The sequence below is a fragment of the Typopeltis vanoorti genome, chromosome 20, assembly GCF_054136105.1.
Source record: "Typopeltis vanoorti isolate ZY-2024b chromosome 20, IOZ_Tvanoo_1.0, whole genome shotgun sequence".
Classification (NCBI taxonomy): domain Eukaryota; kingdom Metazoa; phylum Arthropoda; class Arachnida; order Uropygi; family Thelyphonidae; genus Typopeltis; species Typopeltis vanoorti.
The window spans coordinates 32,600,374-32,628,088 of NC_143568.1; the positions used below are offsets into that span (position 1 = coordinate 32,600,374).

The window sequence follows — 27,715 nt, forward strand, 5'->3', positions numbered from 1 at the left end:
ATTCCGGCAATCCATTCCACTCTCTAAACACACTCTTACATCCCTTCCACTGATGACCCCTATTTGTCATATATTGAAAAATTTCCTTTGCATCAATTTTATAAAACCTCTTTAATATCTTAAAAGTTTCTATCGTGTCTCCTCTTTTCTGCCTATCAATCAAACTTTGTAACCCACACATCTTCAACCTATCTTCATAGGGGCATTCCACATTTGAGATCTATAAAAAACAAGTGTATTTTCAGGGGTTACATCTCCATCTGAAACTTGATTTAACATTTGTTATTATTTTTAGCAGCAAGTGACTTCCAAAATTCTATGGGTCATCCTGGGCCACCTGCTTTCCCATTCCATGACCTTGTTAAGGCACTTCATCTTCCAAAAAACAGATCCAGTAACTCATATACACTCATTTTACTATTTGTGTCTCTCAGTGTTTCAATTTCGGAATACCTTGAGTTGGCAATTCTTTTTTCTGTGATATGTCTTATGGTGAAAATATTACAAGGACAGGACTTTCAGCAATAAACCCAGCATATCTTCTGATACACAGAAGGCAATAAACCTTGTAATCATAATTTTACTTAACTTACTCACTCTAATGCCTGTGTAATTTGATGGATTGTTCTTATTATCTTTTTAAAGATCGGAGTTATAGATGATAATGACCAATCATCAGAGGTTACATCTCCATCTGAAACTTGATTTAATATTTATTATTATTTTTAGCAGCAAGTGACTTCCAAAATTCTATGGGTCAACCTGGGCCAGCTGCTTTCCCATTCCATGACCTTGTTAAGGCACTTCATCTTCTTCCAAAAACAGATCCACTAGCTCATATACACTCATATTACTATCTGTGTCTCTCAGTGTTTCAATATTGGAATACCTTGAGTTGGCATAATAATAACTATAAAAATTGAGGAAAACTCACATTAAAATTTAATAATTTAATTTTTGCCCAAGTGTCACAATCATCTTCAGTACAGGATTATCAAATGGCAATCAAACAATAGCAGACAATTTTAAAAAAGTGCCACCTTAGTAGCTAATGTAAGATAACTAAAATGGTCAGTAATTTCCTAACTTAAAAATGCACAAATCTTATATAAAGTATCATGAGTCTGGACTTGCTGAACATGCTATCTGCTCTAAACATAGAGTTCATTGAAACAAGACAAGAGTTCTTCATAAGAGTCATTTCCTCATAGAATGTCTTTATAAAGAAATGTGTGAAACTTCACCTCATTGTCCTAACTTAAACAGATCCAATTATCTATGTCTATCCACTTTGTGGGAGATAGTACATTTTAAATCTGCTAATCTTTCCTAACTTTATTTTGTTTATGTGTGTATATACACATACTGGCCACTGAATTAGAAACTTTTGTTTAAGATTCCACAAGGTGTTGGAATGTATCTACTACATACCAGGCATTCATCAAACAATCCTTTAACTGGCTGATATTTTACGGATGTTTTTTAACATGTTCCATACATTCTCAATGGGTTTCAGATCTGGGCTTTGTGGTGACTAGGGAAGATGGTGGAAGTCGCTGTCATGTTTGCTGAACCACTGCTGAACAATTCTTGCATGATGGACAGTAGCATTTTCATTCATGGAACAACCATCACCTGCTGGATAAAAAGTCAGTAGCATTGCAGGATGGATGTGATCGACAACAATGTTCAAACATCCCTTGGAGGACACCTAACTTTCCAGCATTATCAAGTGACCCATTCTGTAGCAATAGAAAATGTCCCACACCATGACCCCACCTCCAGAACCTTGAGTTTTGTTTACAAGGCAAGCTGGATTCATTGCTTCATGGGACTCCCACCAAACTCTCTGCCTACTGTTGGTACAGAACAAGTGTAATGTGATTTGTTGAACCACATGAATTTTTTCCAGTATCCACTGCAGACGAACTTTCCAGTTCTTTGAGAAATCATGGTTTCCATATAGGCATGCAACTGCCAATACTGATCCTCTTCAATTCCTTGCCTGTAGTTCTGTGAGATATGGGTTGGGAACTGCTTTCATTAAATGCTTTGGTCGATTGCTGCACACAGGAAATCCTATTTGTTCTTACAAGCCCTTCTCAGACAACAGCAATCTTGTTCCTGGCATACTGTCTTAGGACTACAGTTATGCCTCTTAGACAGGCAATGTGGGTTATATTTCCACTGATTAAACACCCAGGATATTTCACCTTTTGAGAAACCAGTCAGCTCTATTGTTTTCAAAATTGTGGCTTGATGGCACCCACAGTAAGCCCTTTATCAAACTCTTAATGATCCTTTGTTTTTTCTAGTGTGATCAACACTATCGATGATTACTGACCAGTAGCATTCTTAAATAGTTGCCTAGAACACATGTGACCAAGTACTTTGCATAAATGCTGCATGTGACGTTTACATATATCTACATAAAGGTTTCTGATTCAGTGACTGGTATGTGTGTGTGTGTGTGTGTATATATTTTTTTCCTTTTTTTATATATAGATTTATTTATATATATATATACTAGGGGGCTCTGTCCCCAAACCCCCTGAGTTCCGGTAAGCTGGTAAGATAAAAAACGTGACATAAAAATGTTTCAATTTTCAGCTTATCTTTTTATGTGTGTGTGTTTTCTGCATATCTGGGTCCAGGGAAAATTCACAAACGTGAATCTTCCCTGGACCCTGATGTGCAGAAATAAAGAGATTATGATTCCAATGTATAAGACCTCATGTGGATTATTATGTACAGGTTTGGTCACTGGGTTACATGGCGATGAGGATATATTAAGGGAAGATCCACAAAGGTGGTCAGTGGTCTTTAGAGAGTATGAAGACTGATGGAAAGAATGTAAATCGCAAAGCTTCATGAATAGGAGGAGGAGGAGGATGGAGAGGATATGATTGAGGCATATAAGTTAGTCAGGGGTTGTTATCAGGTTGATATGGAAGAAATTTTCATAAAATTGAAGAGGGAGACTGGGTGGAATAGAACAAGAGGTCATCCCTTGAAACTGTATAAAGAAGGTGTGAGCAGAGAAGTAAGGAGAAAGTTCTTTACATGGAGAGTGGTTGACAAGTGGAATGCATTTCCTGAGTGTGTTGTGAATGTAGATACACTGATTCAGTTTAAGGCACGATTGGATGTTATTAACATCTGACTCTCTGGAGGTCAGATGTTAATAATAATAAACTGCCTTTATCCTAGCACAGTGAATCACAACAAGAATTAAAAAAAAAAAAAAAGCAAATATGTTTGATATTTTGCAACATAAAACTTAGTTATTGGATAAAAAATCATTTTGATTCAGTTATTAGAAATCATTCATACTGATTAAAATATTCTAGTCATTTGACAAACCTGCTGTTGAAGTGTACATATTGGCTTGCCTCTGTGACCCAGCTTTTCATATAGTCGCAATAGAAAAAAATAAAATAAAATAACTTATACCAGTCAAAGAGAAAGGGATTGTAAAGAGAGTGGTTGTAAAAATTGGTGTCTCCCATACATAAATACATGTGTACATATATTGACTGTTCTACGGTGTCTAACAATAATGGATTTCAAACAGTATTAGTCTCATGCTAGTGTAATACGGTATGAGATGTGAATTGCATTAAACTTTTTTATTTCACTAAATATTACTTCCATATTTCATTGTCTTGTTTTGGTTGTAGATTTACAAAAAAAAAAAAAAAAAAAAAGATGAAAATACTTCAAACTGCTGTTATTTTTTACATACTGAAAGATATTGAACAGTTAGTCAGTCAACAACACATATCATTAGACACAACATACACAGTTTGTATACTGTTGCATAAAACTTGTAGGTGATTGCTGGCATAGTTGAGAGGTCTTGTATTTTACACATAGTTTAAAGGCTTCTAGATGTCATGAGATATAATTCCCTGGTTTCTGTTTATTGTACCATGTGAGCAAATTACCTCAGAAGATCCTTTGAACGCTCATGCAAAAAATCTCTAAAAATGAGGCATGGAGGAAGATAGCCAGTCTGTGAACACATACATTGAGTCCACTTTTCTTTTCTCTTTTGTTTTCAACATCACCTTTCCCTGCCTTTCTGCAGGAACATGAGATCTTGTTTACTTTAGGGTGTTTATAAAAATGGAATATTGTCTCTTTAGGAAGATGTAGGAGGCTTTGTCAGGCCTTAACTGATTTAAAGACTTTGGATTTTTGGATTTTTAATAATTTAGCTCTCTGTCCTGAGACATATTGCCAATGTAGGGTAATGAAATAGTACCTTTGTAATTGATTTCTTGACTTGCATTTTATGGTTTTTAGAAAATGATAATTATTAATAACATCCTTGAACACCCATTTTGAAGGAATAATTGGTGAAATATTTTATGTTGTTTTCTTTTTATTTCATCATCATTAATTATATGTAAGGCTCTGATTTTTAAGTTGCAGTGATACCTAATTTTTTTGTGTGGTGAATTGAGCTTACATCCAGGCACCTACCCATGTGGGTTTGTTTTCTCCAGAATACCACTGTTAATTCACAAGCATTGTTTTTTTTTACTAGGACAGAAGGAAAGTGGGAGAAGAGTAAGGCTAATTTCTCATCCTTTTCTATTTCTATAGTGAAGTTTCCTAACAAATCAACAGCATACTCCCTCATAAGTTGAAAAAAGAATGTATATGCTGTTGATTTTAGATAGGAAAGAAGGTTGAGTAGTCTAGGAGGAATGGTGGCTTACTGTCTTTTTTCCATTTACATTTTCAGCATAAACATGAAGTTATTCTCCTCCAGACAAACTCAGCCATTGTTTTTGGTACTGTATGTGGATGATTTCACCATTTGGCCTCACTTTAAAGATACTTGACCTTCTTTCCTAACTGAAATCAACAGCATATACATCTTTGTATCAATTATGAGGAAGTATGCTGTTGATTTTAGATAGGAAACTTCACCATGGAAATAGAAAAGGATGGGAAAATAGCCTTGCTCTTCTCCCACTTTCCTTCTGGTGTATTACCTCTGTTTGTTACAAACCTTTCTTCACTAGTCATTATATGCAGCAAGATTCTTCAAAAAATGAGCATCATCAAAACTTTGCTGACTAGAGCTCATTTTGTCCTCTCCAACCCTTAACAACAAACTGGAACTGGACAACATTTGGTGTATTATATAACAGAATGGCTTCTCCCCACAGAAGGTTCGGTTTATTTTTGTGACTGTGATTCAGGATATTTTATGGATAAATTGGCTTCTCTGTCCCTCACAGGTGTTTACCAAGTTCCTTATGATTGCCATCTCTTTTATTTTGGATGAATAGAACATTCTGCTGAACATACTACAGGAACACCAATCTCATATCATCTATAATATGTCTGAGAAGTCTGGTTTAAAACAGCATGAAGTTTACACTGACCACAGAATTTTCTGGTCTAAACTTGTCATTTTACTGTTTCTGCTTCAGATTTGAGTGTCTGTTCAAAGAGTATTGACATGCTACTACATTGACAAAATTTGGGAGTTTTATTCTTATTAGTTATAAGCAGTAATTTTTATATACATATATTACATCTTTCTATCTACTGTACTATATTACACTAATGTTCACCTTGCATCATTTGTAATTCATTGTTGTTGTACCTTGTTTGAATTGTTAAAATTGATTTAATAAAGTTTTATTAACATCTTGTGTCCGTGTGTTCCAATAGTCTATTATGATGCAAGTGCCATTAAAGATTCAATATATTCTTTTTTACATTACCAACATTATTTCCATAATATTCTATAGATTTTTACATAAAAATAACCTAAAGCCATATCTGTGCTAATTTTTCTTTTGAACAGCATCACATTTTTGCACATGGTATATTTCTTCCCATGTTAACCTGCTGTGTAAGTTTCATAAAAATGGTACTCATAGGACATATTTCAAACTTCTGTTAGTTGATAATCATATCTTCAGTTCCTATCTAGTTATTATCTACAATTTTATTTATTATTTTTGTGTGAAGTGCCATTTGAAATGTTAGTAATCATATTTATCAATCTTTGGCGTCAGGCTTATCTTGTTGTCCTTTACATTAGGATGAATAGATCTGTTAATAATTATCAATGATTAGATATTTTTGCGAGTTAAATACATCATTATTCCTTAGATAGTTGACTGCAAACAAAATACAGACCTAGATTCAGAAAATTTCACAGAATCAATGATATGATCACCATGTCATGTAAGCAGAATATGAAGAAAATGTATTCATATAAGGCATAAATTTGCTTTATATTCTGCTAAATATAAAGCAGATATACAAAGTTGTGAATAATGGTTAGTGTTTCAATGTCGGGTCTCCCACAATGAGTCTTCTGACTCCATGGACACACTGTTATAATAATAATAATAATAATAATAATAAAAATAAATATAAAGCAGATGTCAAAAAATTTAATTATTGATAATTTAGATTTATAATCATGTACTTGAAAATAAAAATAATAAATAGAAGTAAATTTAAAAGAATTGTAAGTAGCAATTTTGTTGAGTTCTTAATGTCTGGTGACCAACATGTTGATGCTTCCTTTGCACAATTGGGAAAAGGAATGAATTCAATGTGACTTCATCAAGGATAGAGGAACTTTTTCAAAAATCTTTTCAGCTGAGGATCAATTTGCTGTTTTCACATATTGGTGAGAGTTTGAGAGTTTTTCTCAAGAGTTTAGATTTTCTTCAAGTAGGTAAAGCAAATTCATCTGAAGATCACACACACACACGATATAGCATTAATTTTCGTGTCTTCAATTTTACAGCAACTTTCCATGTAATTTATTATGTAGCAAGTTAACATTAGAATATGTGAATAATTATTGCAAGTCCTTTGATTCTTAATAGATTCCCAAATTCTTCACCTTAAAATGCTGATTAAAATTCATATTTGAACCTGTATCTTTCAGGTCCCAGGAGTGCCTTAATTTATTATTATTATTTCTCAGGCATCTCCGTTAATTCAGAGACTCGCTCTGTTTTTCACATGATACCTATCGTAACTCTCCTTGAAGTTCACCAATGAAGCACTTGTAACCATCTTAGGCAACCCATTCACCACCCTCCAAGCAAAAAATCTAGTCTTAACACCCTTTTTAATCACACTCACACTCTCATATACTTTCCAGGAGTACCCTTTGTTCTCTCGAGGCAATTTTATAGAATGCTGCTCTCTATGAGAACAGACAGATCTGTGTGCCTCAAAAACTAGCTGATAAGTGAAAAACAGGGTACATGGTAGAAGCATATAATCTTAAAGGAGTTTAATAGAATTGGCACCAAAGACTTTTCAGTATATAGCAAAAAAATCTGGTCCTAATACTCTTCCTAAACACACTTTTATACAATTTTCTCCCTTCCTGACATGTCCTGAAAAAAGGTCGTGTCAATCCTATAAAACTCCCTTTATAGGATTGACACGATAGCGTGGCTAATTGGATGGTTAATAGCTTCTTTCTATGATGTTCTTTCCCCTGGCACCAGACTATGGCTTTAGGCAACTGGAACATCTTCTCTCTGACAGGGAAGGAGTTGGAACTGGTCAAGGAAGCCAAGCACTACCGGCTAGACTTAGTCAGGGCTTTCTTCGATCAAGAGGAGAGACTCTGGAACTGTCAACCTGGATAAGGGGTGGAAGCTCTACTACTCTGGTGTGAGCCCAACAATGTCTGCTCAGGCAGGTGTGGGGATACTCACAAGCCCCCAGCTGTTAGACTGTGTTGCTGAATGGATCCCATTTGGGAGGATGAGTGTATGTGTGTTAAGGCTTCAGATGAAAAACCATGATTTGGCTGTGGTGCAAGTCTATGCACCTAATCTGGAGTCAGAATACTCTGCCTTCCTAGAGGAAGTGGATGCTTCTTTTGACAGGGTGGCAGACATGGAATCAGTCCTGCTAATGGGTGACTTCATTGCACATGTTGGAACAAATGACCAGACATGGAGGGGTGTGGTTGGGAGAAATGGTGAACCTGACCTTAACGTGACTGGGTTGAAATTATTGGACTTCTGCTGTACTAACAGCTTATCCATATGATGGTACAGGAATACACTAGAACAAAAGTCTCTGATTGACTTCTTTATATTCTCAGCAGACCTATTTTCCTCAGTGTTGGATGTTCGTGTGAGAAGAGGGGCAGAACTGCCAGCTGGCCACCACCTTGTTGTGTGCACTCTATGGCTTCAGAAACCAGATGCTACCCTCAACGCTGGTAGGCCTAAGCAGCTATACCGCATGAAATGGGAGGCATTGGAAAATGAGGCTGTGAGGAAGAATTCTGCAGATGACATTTCCTCCAGGTTCAAAGAGATTCCCAAGCATACTGCAGATGTTGAGGAGGAGTGGAAGCTGTTCAGAACAACTGTCACTGCCTCTGCACTCTCATGCTGTGGCAGAAAGCAGCTCGGCGTGGCAACGGGCAGTGAGAAAAGGACACCTTGGTGGAACCAAGAAGTCAAAAAAATTGTCCGGGCAAAAAAGGAGTCCTACCTAACATGGCTTATGGTCAGGTCACCTGAGATGCATTTGCGGTATGCTGAGGCACGAAAAGCTGCTGCTGAGGCAGTAAAGACAGCAAAGCAGAAGGCTTGGGAATCCTTTGGAGAAAGATCAGACTCATCCTATGCAAATGCTAACAAAGTATTCTGGCAGACCATCCGACGACCAACTGAGTACCAAATCTTCTCTTTAAGGCAAGTCTTTGAGAAATCTTGGGAATATGCCAAGAATGCCTACACATGTTTTGTGGACTTGGAGATGGTATATGACTGGGTTACTCGGGATAAGCTTTGGCAAATAATACAGGAGTATGGAGTGGATGGCCAACTATTAGCTGCCATCAAGTCCCTGTATGAATGCCCAAATTTTTGTGTCAGGGTAAACAGCACAAAATCTGAACCTTTCACAGTCTCCGTTGGCCTCCGCCAAGGGTGTGTTCTGTCACCCCACCTTTTCATAATATTTATGGACTGGACTGATAGGCACAGCCGAGGCAGTGAGTGTGTCAGAATTGGAAGATGTAGCATTGGACGTCTACTTTTTGCAGATGACCTAGTTCTGCTTAGCGGACCCTGGACAGGTTTTGTAGCTGTTTGTGCAGACACCGGAATGAAGATCAGTTTGGTCAAACTGAAACATTTGTGGTCTCAAGACAACCATCCCAATGCACTCTACATGTAAATGGAGTCCCAATGAGGCAGGTGGAGAAGTTTAAATACCTTGGGTCCATATTCACGAATGATGGAAAATTGGACATAGAGCTAGATACTCGAATTGGCTTAGCAAGCTCAATATTGCGGGAGCTTGGCCGTTCGGTAGTATTGAAGCGGTAGTTAAGCCAGAAGGCAAAGCTGGCTGTCTTCAATACAGTCTGTGTCCCCATCCTCACCTATGGTCATGAGAGTTGGGTAATGACTGAAAGAATGCGGACACGAATCCAAGTGGCTGAAATGAGGTTCCTTTGAGGGGTTGCGAGGATGACAAGACTCGACAGAGTCAGAAGCGCTGCAATTCGGGAAACCCTCAATACTCAACAGCTGCTTCTCTGTGTTGAGAGATCACAGTTACGTTGGTACAGGCACCTGGTCAGAATGCCACAAGAGAGGCTCCCTCAGCAGGCCCTCTTTGCCAAGCCAGAGGGTGGGAGGCCACATGGAAGGCCAAGGACTCGCTGGATAGATTATATCCAAAACCTTGGGTGGACACGTTTGGGCATCCCACCAGAACACCTGAACTTAGTGGCAGAGGATCGTGACCATTGGAAGTCCCTCTTGCAGCTGTTGCCCCCACAACCCAATTAGGAAAGGTGGGCCTTGAAGATGTATGTATGTTCCTTCTCCCCCCACCCCATCAGCTAGTTTTTAAAGCCCACAGGCCTTTAGTTTCTGTTGATGGTTAAAGGTGAAAAAACACATCTGATGATATTAATTAACTAACAAAATTACTTAGCTAATTACATTACTAAGCCAATAGTTCACCTTGGTCACCAATGCATCTTCACGGATACAAAAAAATATGCTGAGCACGTGCACACAGGTACACCAGCAGGAAAGCAAACACAGACTGAATATAAAAGGCATATAGTCCTAACTAGCATTCTCTATGGGTGCAGTGTTGCTGTCTTGCTGAAGGTCTCAAAATGCTCTTCCAGATATTTTAGCAATGTGAAGCATCCGAATTGTATGTTTATAGAATGTTGTAGTGCTGTGGCAAATTCCAGAAATAGTTTGTTGTTTTAAGGATACTTGCGACATAAGACTGAATGATATAATCACGTAATCACAAGAAAGATATTTATTTAACCAAATATTTCGGTCTGGAAATAGCAGACCATCGTCGGTGGTATTACAAGAACAGTTTAAAAAATATACAAGCTAGAATACTAACAATAGATCGTTGAAATTAGAACATGCCGCGTGATGTTATATCACTAAGTATGAAACGAAATATTTTGAAGTAGAAACATGATTGAATTTGCTATTAAAAAAAAAAAAAAAAAAAAAAAAAAAAAAAAAAAAAAAAATTAATGAGTAATCTTGATTAGGCTTTCCCAGATTTTTGATATAGATATGCAGTCATTACGATTCAGGTTGGGATGATGGAGCAAGGCCTCCACGCTTTCCTTGAACAAACGTTCGAACCTGTAACGGGATCTATGTAAGAGGCGCGTCTTGGACCAAAGGATGCTGTGGTCAGTTTCAATCCCGTGTTGAGCCAAACCAGACTTTTCAGGTTTATTGTGAAGAATGGATGATTGATGTTCTTGGATTCTTTTTTCAAGAGAACGTCTAGTCTGTCCAAAGTAAGAGAGATCACAGTTGCAAGGAATTTGATAAACTCCAGGAAGAGATAAAGTTGAGCGTTTGTCTTTAGGAGAAGGAAAATGAGAAGACAATTTGTTAATAGGAGAATACGTAGCTGTTAAATCATATTTCTTCAAAATTCTTGCGATAGGTTCTGAAATACCGGAGATATAAGGAATAGGTACTCGACGTATTGAATCTTTGTTGTTTTGTGGAGGATTATAAGATGTAAGAAGACGTTGAATACTTTTTTCAGAAAAGCCATTGAGTTTCATGTGTTGCTGGATAGTAGAAAGTTCTTTCTGTAGATAATCAAAAGTAGAACAATTAGTTTTGGCTCTTTTGATGAGACATTTTATAATTCCTGTTTTATGACATGGATGATGGGCTGATTCTTTCAGAATATAACGACCTGTGAATGTTGGTTTCCTGTATACTGTAGTTGTAAGAATATTTGAAGATGATCGGATGAGGAGAACGTCTAAAAAAGATAACTGGTTGTTTTCTTCTAATTCCATAGTAAACTTTATGCGATGATGTAAGGAATTAATACTGTTTAAAAAGGAAGATAAAGTGTTTTTACTGTGAGGCCAAATAGCAAATATGTCATCTATATATCTTACCCAAAAAGATGGTAGAGGGAAACTAGATGTGAAGAGGACTTTTTCTAAATGTTCTCTTTTGGACTTTTTCTTTTTATACCCAAAAAGATGGTAGAGGGAAACTAGATGTGAAGAGGACTTTTTCTAAATGTTCTCTTTCTCTTTTGCTTCGAGATCGCTCCACATATCAAGAAATTGATTATAATCCAACCAACAGACAACTAAAGAAATTAAATTCTCTCCTTGATGAAGTCATCAGTTTAGATAAAGACACAATTGAAAGACTTAAAACTCATTTTGCAAGACCTCCTAGATTTTATGGCCTTCCAAAAATCCATAAGATTGACTATCCTCTTCGTCCAATAGTAGATTGCATTGATTCTCCTACTTACCGTATAGCCAAATATCTAGCTAAATTACTGAAATCTTACATTGGCAACTCGAGTTCTTTTTTAAAAAACTCCTCAGATTTCTTAGAAAAATTAAAAGATGTCTCATTACAACCTACAGATCTTATGGTTAGTTTTGATATAGAATCTTTATACACCAATGTACCTCTTAAGGAAACTTTAAAACTACTTGCTGACATCTTTCCTCAAGATATTATAAAACTATTCGATTTCGTTATACATTCTGGTTATTTCATATGTCAAAACAAATTTTATAGCCAAGTAGAAGGAACAGCCATGGGAAGTTCCTCTTTCTCCAGCTTTAGCCAACTTTTATTTAGAACATTTAGAAAAAGTCCTCTTCACATCTAGTTTCCCTCTACCATCTTTTTGGGTAAGATATATAGATGACATATTTGCTATTTGGCCTCACAGTAAAAACACTTCATCTTCCTTTTTAAACAGTATTAATTCCTTACATCATCGCATAAAGTTTACTATGGAATTAGAAGAAAACAACCAGTTATCTTTTTTAGACGTTCTCCTCATCCGATCATCTTCAAATATTCTTACAACTACAGTATACAGGAAACCAACATTCACAGGTCGTTATATTCTGAAAGAATCAGCCCATCATCCATGTCATAAAACAGGAATTATAAAATGTCTCATCAAAAGAGCCAAAACTAATTGTTCTACTTTTGATTATCTACAGAAAGAACTTTCTACTATCCAGCAACACATGAAACTCAATGGCTTTTCTGAAAAAAGTATTCAACGTCTTCTTACATCTTATAATCCTCCACAAAACAACAAAGATTCAATACGTCGAGTACCTATTCCTTATATCTCCGGTATTTCAGAACCTATCGCAAGAATTTTGAAGAAATATGATTTAACAGCTACGTATTCTCCTATTAACAAATTGTCTTCTCATTTTCCTTCTCCTAAAGACAAACGCTCAACTTTATCTCTTCCTGGAGTTTATCAAATTCCTTGCAACTGTGATCTCTCTTACTTTGGACAGACTGGACGTTCTCTTGAAAAAAGAATCCAAGAACATCAATCATCCATTCTTCACAATAAACCTGAAAAGTCTGGTTTGGCTCAACACGGGATTGAAACTGACCACAGCATCCTTTGGTCCAAGACGCGCCTCTTACATAGATCCCGTTACAGGTTCGAACGTTTGTTCAAGGAAAGCGTGGAGGCCTTGCTCCATCATCCCAACCTGAATCGTAATGACTGCATATCTATATCAAAAATCTGGGAAAGCCTAATCAAGATTACTCATTAATTTTTTTTTTTTTTTTTTTAATAGCAAATTCAATCATGTTTCTACTTCAAAATATTTCGTTTCATACTTAGTGATATAACATCACGCGGCATGTTCTAATTTCAACGATCTATTGTTAGTATTCTAGCTTGTATATTTTTTAAACTGTTCTTGTAATACCACCGACGATGGTCTGCTATTTCCAGACCGAAATATTTGGTTAAATAAATATCTTTCTTGTGATTACGTGATTATATCATCCAGAAATAGTTGCTCTGATTTAAATCTATGCCTTCTCCCTTACCACATCTACAATATTGCTATACTACATTAATGATGTGTGTTCTATCTGGCCACATTGTGGAGATATGTTATTATTATACCCTCCATCAGTAGGTTCATTCAACTGACAATTTATCATATAGAATCTTAAAATCATTAACACTTCTTGCATTAACAACACATTCTGGTAATGCATTCCATTCACTGACAGTTCTGCTGTAAAAAATCTACTCCCCATATCCCTCTTCACCACACTCTTACATAACTTCCAGGGATGGCCTCTGGTTTTTCCCCTCTCACCTTCTACTCTTATAATTCCATCTGGATTAATCCAGTAAAATCCTCTCACTAACTTAAATGTCTCTATCATATCACCTCTTTTCCTCCTATCCACCAAACTCTGCAATCCACATTTCTTCAACCTCTCTCCATAGCCAGCATTCCAAAGGCCTGATATTGTCTTTGTCACTTGTCTATGGACCCTCCCCAATGCTTCCACATCACACTGTAAAGCAGGTGACCAAATTTGAGCATGGCAGTCCAACCAGTGCTTTATACAGTAGCATAACCACTTCCTTCTCCCTACATGTTAGAGTACTTCTTATCATAGCAGCACTATGATTTGCAGCGTTTTCAACACTTGCAATATGCCCTCTAAACTTTAGTCTATTGCCAAATCTCAAATCTCATCCATTTCCTACAGTACAAACAAGTTAAACAGCAGGAGGGGGGGGCAAGGACAGAACCCTGGGGCACTACACTGGTTACCCTCCTTTTTTGAGACACTGCTCCATCATATACAACTTGCTAGTATTATTCAGCGAGCCAATCTCCGATCCATCTAACCAACTGACCCCTGCGGTCACCAATGGTGTGCCGCAGGGGTCAGTTTTGGGGCTATTGTTGTTCAATTTGTATGTTAATGATATTGGGTTGCGTTTAACTAGTGATATCCAGCTGTTTGTGGATGATGCAAAACTAGGGAGAGCAATGCACAGTCAGGCTGATTAATGCCTTACAAGAGAACTTGAATAGATTGCATGAATAGGCAGGTAAGTGGAACTGTCAGTTCAATGTTCCCAAGTGTAAGGTTTTGAGATTTGGTAAGCAGCGATGGGATGCAGAGTATACACTTGGTGGGAGAAACTTTAACAGAAGTAGAGGAGATGGGAGAGAGATCTAGAAGTGGTCGTGGACAAGGATTTGAAATTAAGGGGCCACATTGCACAAGTTGTGAAGACATCACATTGAATGATCACAATGATGCAGAGAACTCTGACTTGCAGAAATAGAGAGGTTATGATTCCATTGTATAAGGCCTTGATCAGGCCTCATATGGATTATTATGCACAGATTTGGTTGCCAGATTTTCATGGTGACGAGGATATGTTGGAAAGGGTACAGAGAAGATTCACAAAGGTAGTCAGTGGTCTTTGGGATGTGAAGTACGAGGACAGATTGCCTTACACTTGACCACATTAAACTGGCAGCCAGCATTTGCCCATACTGCTAGTCTGTCTTCTTGCAGGATCTCTGCATCACCTTCATTTACTATTGCTCTTCCCAGTTTAGCATCATCAGCAAACAACAGAATATTTCCTGTCAAATCATTTCCTATATCATTGATATACAAAGTAAACAACAGAGGACCAAGTACTGATCCCTGTGGTACACCATTGATCACTTGCCTTCTCCTAGACTGAACTCCTCCATAAACCACTCTTTGATATCTGTCCAGCATCCAACCTCTAATCCAAATCACCAAATTTATATCCATCCTCATTCGTTCCAATTTATTCAGTAGAGTTCTCTGAGGAATCTTATAAATGCTTTTGTGAAGTCTAGTAATGTCACTGAGTAGCCATTTCTTTTATCCAACTCCATTGTCACTTGATTACAAAAAACAAGCAAATTTCTAAGGCAAGACCTACTCTACAAAACCATATTTCCCTTATAGGAATATGAAGAGTATCATATTCCTATCCCACCCAGTCCTGAATTCTGTCTTTCACCAATTTCTCCAATACCTTAACCAACACTCCTGAGATGCTGATTGGCCTGTAATTAGCTACTTCTGTCATAGAGCCTCTGCATCTGCAATAAAGTTCCTTTCCACAGTCATCCTTTCCTTTATCATTATTATCACCACACCTTCATGGAATTAAGACTCATTATGGGAGGTTTCCATTCTTGCACACAAAGTTAATTAAACTTTACTTTAAATTCATATAACATTTCCACACACTCAGGTAGTGCATTCCACTCATTCAATAAACCTGTTCTTCACCCAGTTGCTCATATACTACTCATGCAGTTTCCAGGGATGGCCATTTGTTCTATCACTTTCTTCTTCCAGGAATATTCGTTGTTCTTTGAAAAATTCTTCCATATTATCTTTGTACCAACTCTTTACCATATATGAGGTGATTCACAAAAGTTCAGGGAATTTGACCATTAAAAAAAAATCACTTACCTTCATTCCTAGTTTCCACCATCTCCTTTGAGGTTGTCTCCTTGGGTGTATATAGTGATCCCAGTTTTTTCCATGATTCCATGCATCTCTGAAAGTCCTCATGTCACTGTGTTGAGCAGCTCCTGCAATTCATCCTGGATCTCTTCAGTCATGTCAAGACAACACCCTTTCAGTCAGAATTTCATCTTGGGGAAACAGGAAAAATTCACAGGGGACAAGGTCAGACAAATGGGGGAGGGAAATGACTCATGTTTTTGGAATCCAGGAACTTGGATTAGTTGATATGGTGGGGAACCTAGTTGTTGTTCTTCCACCTGTCTGGACATTTTTGCCAAATACTCTTCCTTATCTGCTTCAAATCTTCATAGTAAAACTTGTCATTGATAGTTGGACCTGGGTGGGGAAGGAATTACTTGTGGGCAAAGCCTTGGATATATATATATATATATATATATGTACACACACAGCAATCCCTCGATTAGTGTATCATTTTTTTTTTCTATACCCAAATTCGATTAGTGCTCCTCTAAAATTCGATTAGTGTGCCTATATACATCTTAAAAATAAATGTTACAGATTTTAAAAATTTTCTATCTATACATTTTTTATTGTTAACTATTTTAAAAAATCACTCCCCAGAATGAAATAATTTAGTTACCGATTTATAACATTTTACAAAGTTATTTTTTAATGCCATGCTACACTATTTCCGTGTACACTATGTTCCAAATTTATCTCCAAAATTTATGTTGTCTGCTAATTTTACAGCATTTTGATGATCATATCTCGTACCTTCTTTGCAGTTTTCCTTACTTTTATTCATTTGTTCATTTTTATTAAAATGAATGAGGTGAGTCCAGAACAAAGATAGGATAAGAACACAAAATGGGTGAAACAACTACAAGAGCAATTTTCAACAAAGCTACCGAATACAAAGAGAAAGGTAACGCTGCTTCAAGTTCATCATGCATGCACTTGAAATCAAAGTATTAGAATGATTGAATTAGGGAGTTCTTTCTAAATGGATGGAAGATTGTAACAAAAAAAAAAAAAAAAAATCCCGCTTGATCAAAAACGTATCAATTCTTTTTTGCAACCTTGAAAGAAAGGCCTATCAATGATGGAAAAGAAGAATTCCAGGCTAGTTCTGGGTGGTTTGAGTGCATTTAAAAAAGAGAAATAGCCTATATAATGTTCGAATCACAGGCGAAGCTGCAGGTGCAGATAAGGAGGGGCCTGCAAATTATCCTGAGATTTTGAAGAAAATTGTGAATGAAGGGAGCTGTTGTGACCAACAAATATATAATGTCAATGAAACTGGCCTTTTTTTGAATGCCTTCCAAAACTTTCTGTCCAAATCAGAGAACTCTCAGCCTGATTATAAAGTATCAAAGTCGAATGAAATCTACCTAACGATATGCGAGCCATTTGGAAGTACATTCTTCCACATTGTGCAAATGATTTTAGAGGCTTTTCAAATATAAGTTAATTAAATCTCATTCTCAGAAATTGATTCCAACATGCTAAATTTAGATGCACAGTGGAAAGATCCTGAAGAATATGAAGAAAATTTAATCACTAACAGGCCCAAAGAGATTTCACAGAAACAATTCGAAAATATTTTTCGTACAATCAAAGTCTTTAAGCAACAATGCTTAGAGGCTGACCCTGATGAAGAGAAGCAGTAAAATTTGCAGAAATAGTAGAAGAGGCAATCAGCCCATACCATCAGTTGTATGAAAAAGAAAAGAAACAAAATGCCCACGAAACTACTTTAGTTCAATTCTTTGTTAAGAAGTAGAATGAAAAATTTATTTTCTGAATATGTTTTATTGTCTTTCAGCTTCATGGTTTTCCTTTAACCAGTCCCTGAGACATACCCTAATTCTTTTATAAAAAAAATTAAGGATCAAAACAGAAATTTGAGGAATGAATTATACTTTTACCCATAGGTTATTATATTATTCAATTAGTGCATTTTCGATTAATGCGCCTGTTTTGAAGAACACATTAGGCTCATTAATCGAGGGATTGCTGTGTATATTTTCGATCGATGCACTTGTTTTGAAGCATGCATTAGGTGCATTAATTGAGAGATTGCTGTGTGTGTGTGTGTATTAAAAAAGAGATAAACATTGCTGTAAACTTGACATGCATTTTTCTGCACACAGTGCCTTGAGAAACTTCCACTTTGATGACTGTTGCTTTGAATCAACTGCTGCAGTAGTTTTTTTGAGGTAGAAGCAAATTTGATGATTCTTTGCTGCTTAAAATCATCCATTTGAGTTTGAGAAGAAAATCAGAAAACTGCTAAAACACTACATTGCAAAATGCGCATAACCCAAGAATGCAGCCTCTCAGCTTTGCTGGCATACTGATTCACAAAGGTACTGCTTGACCCTTATAACAGTGGAAGACTGCACTACAACCAGTTTACGTGCTATGCACATTCCCCGAATTTTTGAGTAGCACCTCATATGTCTCAATTATATCCCTCCCCTTCCCTCTTGCTCTTATTCATGAGGCTTTGTGCATGGCATTCCTTCAGTCTTGCCTCATATCACCTCCCCTGCTCCCCACATTCCACTGATTGAAAATCACCTTAATCAATCACCTCTGAACCATTTTCCAGTATATCCTTTTTCCCCTGAAAGCCAGATAACCAAATCTATACCTAAGAATCCTAATTGAGGCCATATCCAATGGAACCATAACCATTGTAAACACATTCGTTAATTATCACCAGGTTAATCATAAAACCATATGATAATGGGAATACTCCCATTAGAATACTTTTATTTTGATGAAATAGAATATTGACATATTTCATTGTCAATTATCTGTCAATATCATCAGGATAAATAATTAGAAAAAATCCCCAAGGTTCACAGAAAACAGTTATGCTTTTAAATGTGAAACATTTCAAAGTTGAGAGCAACCTCATGCATGTTATGTGCTTAATGTATTTGTGTGTGTGTGTATGTGTGTATCTAAGTAAGCAAACAAGCAAGTAAGCCAAGTTTGTGCCTGAAGTATTTTCAGGTCTGAGACAACTCGTAAAGGTAGAATAAGCTCTGATCACTTGCCTTAGTATCTCCCATAACGCAAAGCACATCTCCTTGTGGACATGATGCTATGCATTAAGGAAAGGGCTACTACCCAGACCAGTTTCAACCTTTATTACTGCTTGAGGTGCTGCTTAAGTAAAGACTTCTTTAAAAATTAGGCGCCCCAGACCACTCCCTGCGAGTGACCGAAGGACTGACCAATTCCGTGTTGTTCCACTCGATGACAGGCCACCTCGTCACAGAGAAGAATTTCTCAGCGTTGGCTCTACCCAGTGGCAGGCTCACCCCACCACCAGACCGAGCCATAATCTCAGTGGTGGCCCCACTCAGAGAAAGGCAAAAACTTATCCCAAGCAGAGCCTCTCATACCTCAAGGAAAGGGACCACTTCTGCGCAAACCACATCAATGGGAGCAAGACCCTGAGGTAGTAATATCAAGGTTGAAGTAATGCAGAACTTATAATTTTTACCTATATGAGTTGCCACAAGGTGCTTTGACCTTATTAAATAAAAATCTCAGGATGAGAGAAAGATGTAGAAAGTTTTTTTACCTTGGGTATACTATACATTAAAGATACCAAGCAATTTTATAAATTTGGTTTTAATCCTTTTTTCCCAAGTAAGCAAGTAAGTCAAGTTTGTGTCTGAAGTATTTTCAGATCTGAAGCAACTCGTGGTAAAGGTGGAATAAGCTCTGATCACTTGCCTTAATGTCTCCCATAATGCAAAGCACATCTCCTTGTGGACATGTATGATGCTATGCATTAAGAGAAGAGATTAAAACCAAGTTTATAAAATTGCTTCATATCTTTAACGTATAGTATACCCAAGGTAAAAAACTTTCTACTTCTGAGATTTTTATTTAAAAAGGTCCAAGCAACTTCTTTGGTAAAATTTATAACTTCTACATTACTTCAACCTTGGTATCACCACCTCAAGGTCTGGCTCCCACTGATGAGACTTCAATAAAGGTCAAAACCGGTCTGGGTAGTGGTCCTTCCCTTAAAATGCATTGCATCATACATGTCTGCAAGGAGATGTGCTTTGCATTATGGGAGATACTAAGGCAAGTGATCAGAACTTATTCCACCTTTACCATGAGTTGCCTCAGACCTGAAAATACTTCAGGTGCAAACTTGGCTTACTTGCTTGTTTGCTTACTTGGAAGAAAAGGAATAAAACCAAGTGTATAAAATTGCTTGGTATCTTTAACACACACACACAGTTCATCTTTAATTTCACATAAATTAAAGATGATTCTTTATATAGGAAAGTTGTAATCTATTACGAGAACAGAAGAGTAATTCTCGTAGAATTACTCTTCTGTTAGTAATCATGAACAGAAGAGTAACTTTCAAACATTTTGGAAAATTAGACCTTGGTTCCTGTTCAAACTGTCATTTATCTCACTTAACTCTTTGAAATGGTGAAACAAAAGTTTATATTCAAGAAAAAACATCAAATTGATGCCCAGTAAATTTCATGATATGCTGCAAAGATATGAGCATTAAGGCTTTTCTCTTTGCGTATGTGCAATTGCTAGTTTTAAATTCTTCTTCAAATTTCAAATTATATTGAAATTTGAAGAAGAAGCATAAAACTTATAAGCTATTTTGAAACCATTAACATGATTGCATTATGTGGACATCATGATATTTATTGTTTATCAGCCTTGATGACTTATATCAAAAATCATCTATTTTGTCTTTCAAGTATCCCATTGAGAGAGTTGATAACTCATATGATAACTCTTGCTGATGCCAATGCACTAGCAAAAGCTAAACTAATTCCATTGAAATCAGTGATACAACATCAAATTCCCGAGATCAATGCTGACAGAAGAACCTCCACCACAATAGCAAGACTACGAACAGGACATTATAGAGAAATGAAGATCAATACAGATGATACGAGAACATATAGAAACTGCAACAACTGCCCCAATACTGAACTGACACCCACTCACATCTTTACCTGTCCAGCAATTACAGCAGCCTTGCAAGAAATAGATCCTAATCCTGAACAACAGCTCTATACAAACAAAATCACAGACATAGCCAAAGCAGTACAAAGAGCACACGGAAACATCTAAGACTCTTCAAAGGACAAGACAACAACAACAACATTGAGAGAGTTGTACACTCACATGGTAGTTGGAACAGGAACCTTTCATTCTTGTTTTTATCCTTATTTTATCAAAGCTTAAATCAATGTCTGTTCCTAAAATATCATCATAATCATCAAATTCCTGATATCTACCCTCAAGGATGTACAGGATATGATAGTACTACATGAAAAATTTACATCATTAATAATTTCCTATTTACAATTTTCCTCCAAATCAGTATGTTACTTGTCAAGACTCCAACATTATCAGATCTTATATTTCTATTGTCTAAGGCATTTTGTACTGTATCAATCCACCTATATCTTGGTTTTCCTCCGGATCGTTTTCCTGCCAGTCTTGCAGAGAACACTTGTTTTGCTAATCTTTCCTCGCCCATTCTGTTCAAGTGAGCAACCACCTGAGATTAGCTCTGCTAATGCATTCCTGGATGCTGACAATATCCACTTCTTTTCTAATATCCTCGTTTTTATTCATTCATTTATTCAATATCATATAGGGGCATGACCAGATGCCATTGATGCCATCTGGTCATGCCCCTAATCTTTCTCAGGACTCTCATATCTGTAGTCTTTGGTCAAGTGTTTTACTTCTAACCCAGCTCTCAGATCCATAAGTTAAAATTGGTTTAAAGACTATCTTGTATACAGTGTTTTGTGTGTTTTGTTTAATTTAGTGTTTTGGCTAATTTCTCTCTTATTCCATATAAATTTATTCAATTGACTTCCTAACATACCAGCTTTGTTGATTCTGTTGTCTATTTCCATATTTAACTTACCATCTTCACTAAAAATCGTGCCTAAGTAGGTGAAATGTTTTACTTGTTCTGTAGGTTCTTTATTCACAATGCAGTTGATATTTTCAATGTTTCTGCCTATTTTCATTGTCTTTTTAATGCTGACATTCATGCCATATCTATTACAACAGTTATTCAATTTAGTCATGGAATCTAGCAGACTTGTAGTGGATTTATTTAGAAGTATAACATCATCCGCATAAAGCAAAGAGCTGAGACTTACACCTCCAATTTTGATATCATGTTTAATACCACTTTCCTTCATAATGTGATCTATATAGATAATGAATAACAGAGGGGATAATGTACATCCTTGTCTGACACCAGATTTAACATTAAACCGTCTTCCTGCACTTCCTTCAATTCTAACTGCTGACTTACAATTCAAATAAAGACTAAATATTGCTTGATATGATGCCCGATTAACAGCATATAACTATAGCGTTTGGAATAGCTTCTCACTTGGCACCTGTCATATGCCTTTTCCAGATCTACAAAACTTAAATACAGATGTTTGTTATATTCCCATGCTTTCTCAACTATTTGTTATAAAGTGAAAATCTGATCCTGACAGCCTCTATTTGGCCTGAATCCAGCTTGTTCTTCACCAGGCTTTTCTTCCACAATTCTTCTCAAGCATTTCTCAAGTATACTTGCATATATCTTACCATGAACACTCATTAATGAAATACCTCTGTTATTCTCACATTCAGTTTTATTTCCCTTTTTATATATGGGTACTATGAGAGCTCTACTTCAATCATCTGGAATTCGTCCCCTCTGTCCAGGCCTTCTGAACTATGCAGTGCAGCCACTGCACGACTTTTATACCTCCATACTTGAACATTTCTGGTCAAATATCATCTACTCCTTCTGCCTTTTCATATTTCAGGCTTTCGATGGCTTTTTCTACTTCAAGTATAGATATATATTCCTGACTGCATGCTGGTCAGTGTTTTTTACCACTGTTCTGTCATCACTGCTTGTTTCATTTAGCAGTGTTTCAAAGTAATTACTCCATACTTCAAGGATATCTTTTCTCCTGCTTTCATGTCACCTTTATCATCTCTAATTCCTTTTACAGCACTCTTTCCTCCATTTCTGAGCTTCTTCAACATCCTCCATAATATTTTGCTACCTTCTTGATATTTATTTTCTATATTCTTGCCAAAGTCCTCTCATGACTTTTGTTTAGCCAGTTTTACACAGTGTTTAGCTTTCTTACATTTGTCTCTGTATTCCCTAAGAGCACAAGCTGACTTATTTGCCAGGAACTTTTGATATGCTTTCTTCTTTTCCTTCACTGCCTCTTTAACTTCCTATGTCCACCATGGAGTTCTGATTTTTCTATTCTTGCACACAACCTCACCACATGCCTCTCTGGCTGAATCAATCAGCGTTTTTTTCAGGGCTTTGGTTCCTGCTCTCAAAAACTCTTTCATTTTTTTTTTTCAATAATCTTTGTGTATTTTAGTCTACAGTTCACTTTTGAGAGCTGCTCAACTTTTAATCTCTTTAAAACTTTCTTACATGTTCTTCTTTTCAATATGAAATTCAATTTTATCCTGCTCAAGACTAAATGGTGATCACTTCCAATTTCAAATCATCTGTACACTCTGGTGTCCTGCACCAGTGGGAAAACATAACTATCAACAATAACATAGTCAATGAGACTTTTCTTATTCCTTGCCTCTTCTCTCCATGTGAATTTGTGCACATTTTTATGTTGGAACATTGTGTTAGTAATAACCAGTCAATAATAACTTGTCCTGAGCAGAAATCCAACAGGTATTTGCCATTATTATTAGCTTTCTTAGTTCCCAAAATATGGGTAGGTCTATTTGTTTATTAGTATGGTAATAATGCCAAACCTGTTAGAGTTGTGGAATGAGTGCACGAAGGCATCATCTAGTAATTAATGATATTTTGACATACTGTTTCTCTTTGTGTGTCTCTATGCCAGATGATGATCTCGATAATAATTTCAAAATGTTGGTTACTCAAAGTTATTACCGCTAACATGGTGGTAGTCTCCATAATTTTAACATTATGAATGTTGATCACTGTGTAATGTTGAATTTGTTTAACTTATGTGATATATTTGGAATGGCATGGTGACATAGGTGTTTGACTGTTAATATTTTATGTTCTCTCATTGTAGTGCAGATAAAGTTGGCATCATCTCTTTGCTCCCAAAAGATCAGCTTTATCAGTTTATACTGCAGTGATTTTTTTCACTGCTTATGACAAATGCGTTTGCTATACTGCATGTGTGAGTTTGCTTTTTTCATCTGTGAGATGTTTTAAAACATAATTGTTTTCTCTGAGTCATCTGAGATTTTTGCCACTTTTTTTTCTCTTGTTATTATCCTGATGATGTTGCTAGATAAGGATGGTGCAAAGCCTGATGTTTCCAACTTCAGTTTCTCTGAAGTGGTATTTGTGAAAAACTTGGCTAAGGCTTGCATTCAGAAATGGGTTGACAGAGAATCTCTACTTTGCAAAGAACAGCATGGATTCTTTGCAAAGGGAAAATTATGTTTGAGCAACTTGCTCACATTCTATAATAATGTTACTGTTCAGTTAGACAAGGGGAATGGATACACCATGATACTTTTCGATTTTGTTAAGGTTTTTGACAGAATACAGCATGGAAGACGGTTGCATAAATTGGAGAATATGGGATTAGATTATAAAATATTGGTGTGGATAAGAGGATGACTGACCAACAGATATCAAAAAGTTGTATACGGGGGGGGGATGCGAGCCTGCAAGATTTGAAGTAATCAATGATGTACCACAGGGATCGATTCTTGGTCCATTGTTATTGAGTTTATACATTAATGGAATGGTGAATGATTTGACAGGCAACATACAGTTATTTGCTAATGATGCATAGATAGGCAGGGTAATCAAGAATGCAGCTGATATGTAGTACTTGCAGAATGTTTTGAATAGGCCTGAATTGTGGACATGTGAAAATGGCTGTCAGTTTAATGTTAGTAAATGTAGTCATACATTTCGGTGTGATTAGATATCCATGTCATATATTGGTGGAAAAGTGATCAGGCTAGGAATCTTGGAGTTCAGTAAATACGAGGATGGTCTGAAAAGTTCCCGACTTAACTATGAAAAAACTAATTTATAATTTCAAAATTATTTTTATTTTTTAATATAATCTCCCTTAAGACTAATACTTTTATTCTAGCAATGCTCCAGTGCCATTATCCCATCCCTGTAGTGGTTCTCAGTAAGATCTGCAAAATAACCGTCTACAGCTGCAATCACCTCTTGATTCAAAGAAAAACATGGACCAACAAGGAAGAGATAGAAGTCAGAAGGAACCAAATCAAGGGATATGGTGGATGTTTCAACAATTCATAGTGCAGATCCCATTGCCAAAACACTTTTGTGAGCAGGTGCAGTGTCCTGATGAAAGATGATTTTTTTCTTCTGCAAACTGAGTTTGCAGAAGAAAAAAATTTTTAACCAGACTAGGTTTTTTTCATCTAGTCTGGTTAAAAGATCGGAATAATATTGCCCGGTTATTGTTTTACCCTTTTCAAGATAATTAATAAACAAAATGCCTTTAGCATCTCAAAACACCGATGCCGTGACCTTTCCTGCTGATGGAACTGACTTTGTCTTCTTTAGCACTGAACAACCGGCTTCTGTCTGCTGTTTGGATTCTGGTGTGGAATGGTGAATTCAAATCTCATCCATATTAATAAATCTATGCCCAAAATCAGCTTTATTCTTGTTAAAACGCTCCAAGCACTGTTCAGAGATTTTCATGCAAATGCATTTTTGATCTGCTGTGAGCAAGCGCGGCACTCATCTTGCGTAAATATTTTTCATATGCAATTCTTCATACAAAATATATCCTACATGTTCTTTTGAAATGCCTATAGTCTCAGCAATTTCATGCACTTTGACTCGCCGGTCATCCAATACTATATCATGCACTTGATCAATGATTTCTGGTGTTGTTACACTTTTTGGATGTCCTTCACGTGGATCATCTTCAAAGCTGGTATGGCCATGTTTAACCTCGGCAGCCCATTTCTTAATTGTTGAAAAGAAAGGAGAAGAGTGCCCATAAACGTTTATGAACTGCGAATGAATTTCTTTTGGCATTAAATCTTCTTTTACAAAGAATTTTATAACTGCACGATACTCAATTTTATCCATTTCAAGGGATATAGACAACACTTTTGCTTCAGACAGCTGTACAAAACACACTACTTGATAGAATGACTTGCAATTTCACATGGATGCTTATGACAGATGTACCAACTTAGAAAACAAAATCTTGCCGATGGTGTTGGCATCTATGGTTGAGGCCGAGAACTTTTCAGACACCCTCGTAGGAAGTTAAAGTTCAAGTGCCATATTGAAAAGATTGCAAATACAGTTGATAAGATAATTGCAGTGCTGAAATGAACTTTAAAAAAATTACCTCATTGGCATTATCATCCTAACCACAGAACTCAGCTCTGTACACAGGTCTGGGTTCTGTGGTTAGGCTGATAATGGCAAGAGCACAAAGGATAGTATTAAAGATGATATCAGGATTGTGGAAATTATGAAGAACCATAAGCTTCTCTGAAAGAGTTATACAGGATGCTATTAGATGGAATTTTTAATTTTATGGAAAATGGATGGAGAAAGGACGACAGAGAGCATCCTTGGAAGTTAAGAATGAATGTCATCAAAAAGGGAGCTAGGTTTTTCTCTCATAGATTGGTTTGTGACTGGAATGGATTGCCATTGGATGTTGTGATGTTCTAGTGGTATGAATGAGTTCATGAACAGGTATGACAGCTGGTTCAGGTAGTTTATGAATCAATTCAGAAGATATGAACTGCAGACAGTAGCAAACAGAGAAAGAGGGGTGATATGATTGGGACGACCTATAAGTTTCTGTGAAAAGATTGTACAGAATACCAATAGATGGAATTATTCTGATCTCTTGAATTCTTTCTGAAATTAACCAGGCAGATATGAATGTTTTTATTTTTGCATAGAGGTTTAATCTTAACATTTGATGCACAGTACTTCTGACTCCCTGGAGGTCTCTACTGATAATAAAAATTATTAAGAGTGAAACTTGTCATTCAATCTTAATACAAGTATTCTGAGTATACTCCTGTATTATAATTAAGATGAAAAGCCAAACAGCTATATTTTCTGGCGAAGTTAATTAAATTAAGGGGATAAAAATCCCTTATTATTTTACAGCCAGTATGCAAAACTCTACGATCTACGAGTTTCATGCCGAAGAACTATCGGCGAATCCAAGCGTAAGTGACCACTTGGTGGTACAACACCAAGGCAACTCGAAGCAAAGGTGGAGCAAGCTCCCTTACTATCCTTGATATTTTCTCATAATGTGAAAACACAGCTCCTAGGAGATGTAATACTGCTTTACATTATGAGGAGAGATCACTACCCAGACCGGTTTCAACCTTTTTTGAGGTCTCATCAGTGAGTAGGTAGACCTGGATGATATCAAAGTTTAGGTGAAAAGAACTTACATACCTTCACTATATGAATGCCAGAGTGGTGTGCCCATATATATTATATATTATATTATAATTAAGATGAAAAGCCAAACGGCTATATTTTCTGGCAAAGTTAATTAAATTAAGGGGATAAAAATCCCTTGTTATTTTACAGCTTTGGCATGAAACTCGTAGATCGTAGTTTTCGATCTTAGAGTTTTGCATACTGGCTGTAAAATAATAAAGGATTTTTATCTCTTAATTTATGCTCCTGTATCTTATAATTTTAAGTGTAAATATATTGTGAGTACATTTCAGGAAGACGTCAAACTTTTCCTTACCCTGCCTCTTCATTTTTTACTCCTTTGACGTAT

The 27,715-nt window shown here is 36.5% G+C and overlaps 1 protein-coding gene across 1 annotated transcript in view; it reads left to right on the plus strand.

Annotated features, from left to right (window-relative positions):
• Nucleotides 1–27,715, plus strand: part of LOC150095349 (putative inositol monophosphatase 3) — a 68,074-nt gene that overhangs the window by 4,911 nt on the left and 35,448 nt on the right. The window lies entirely within an intron of this gene.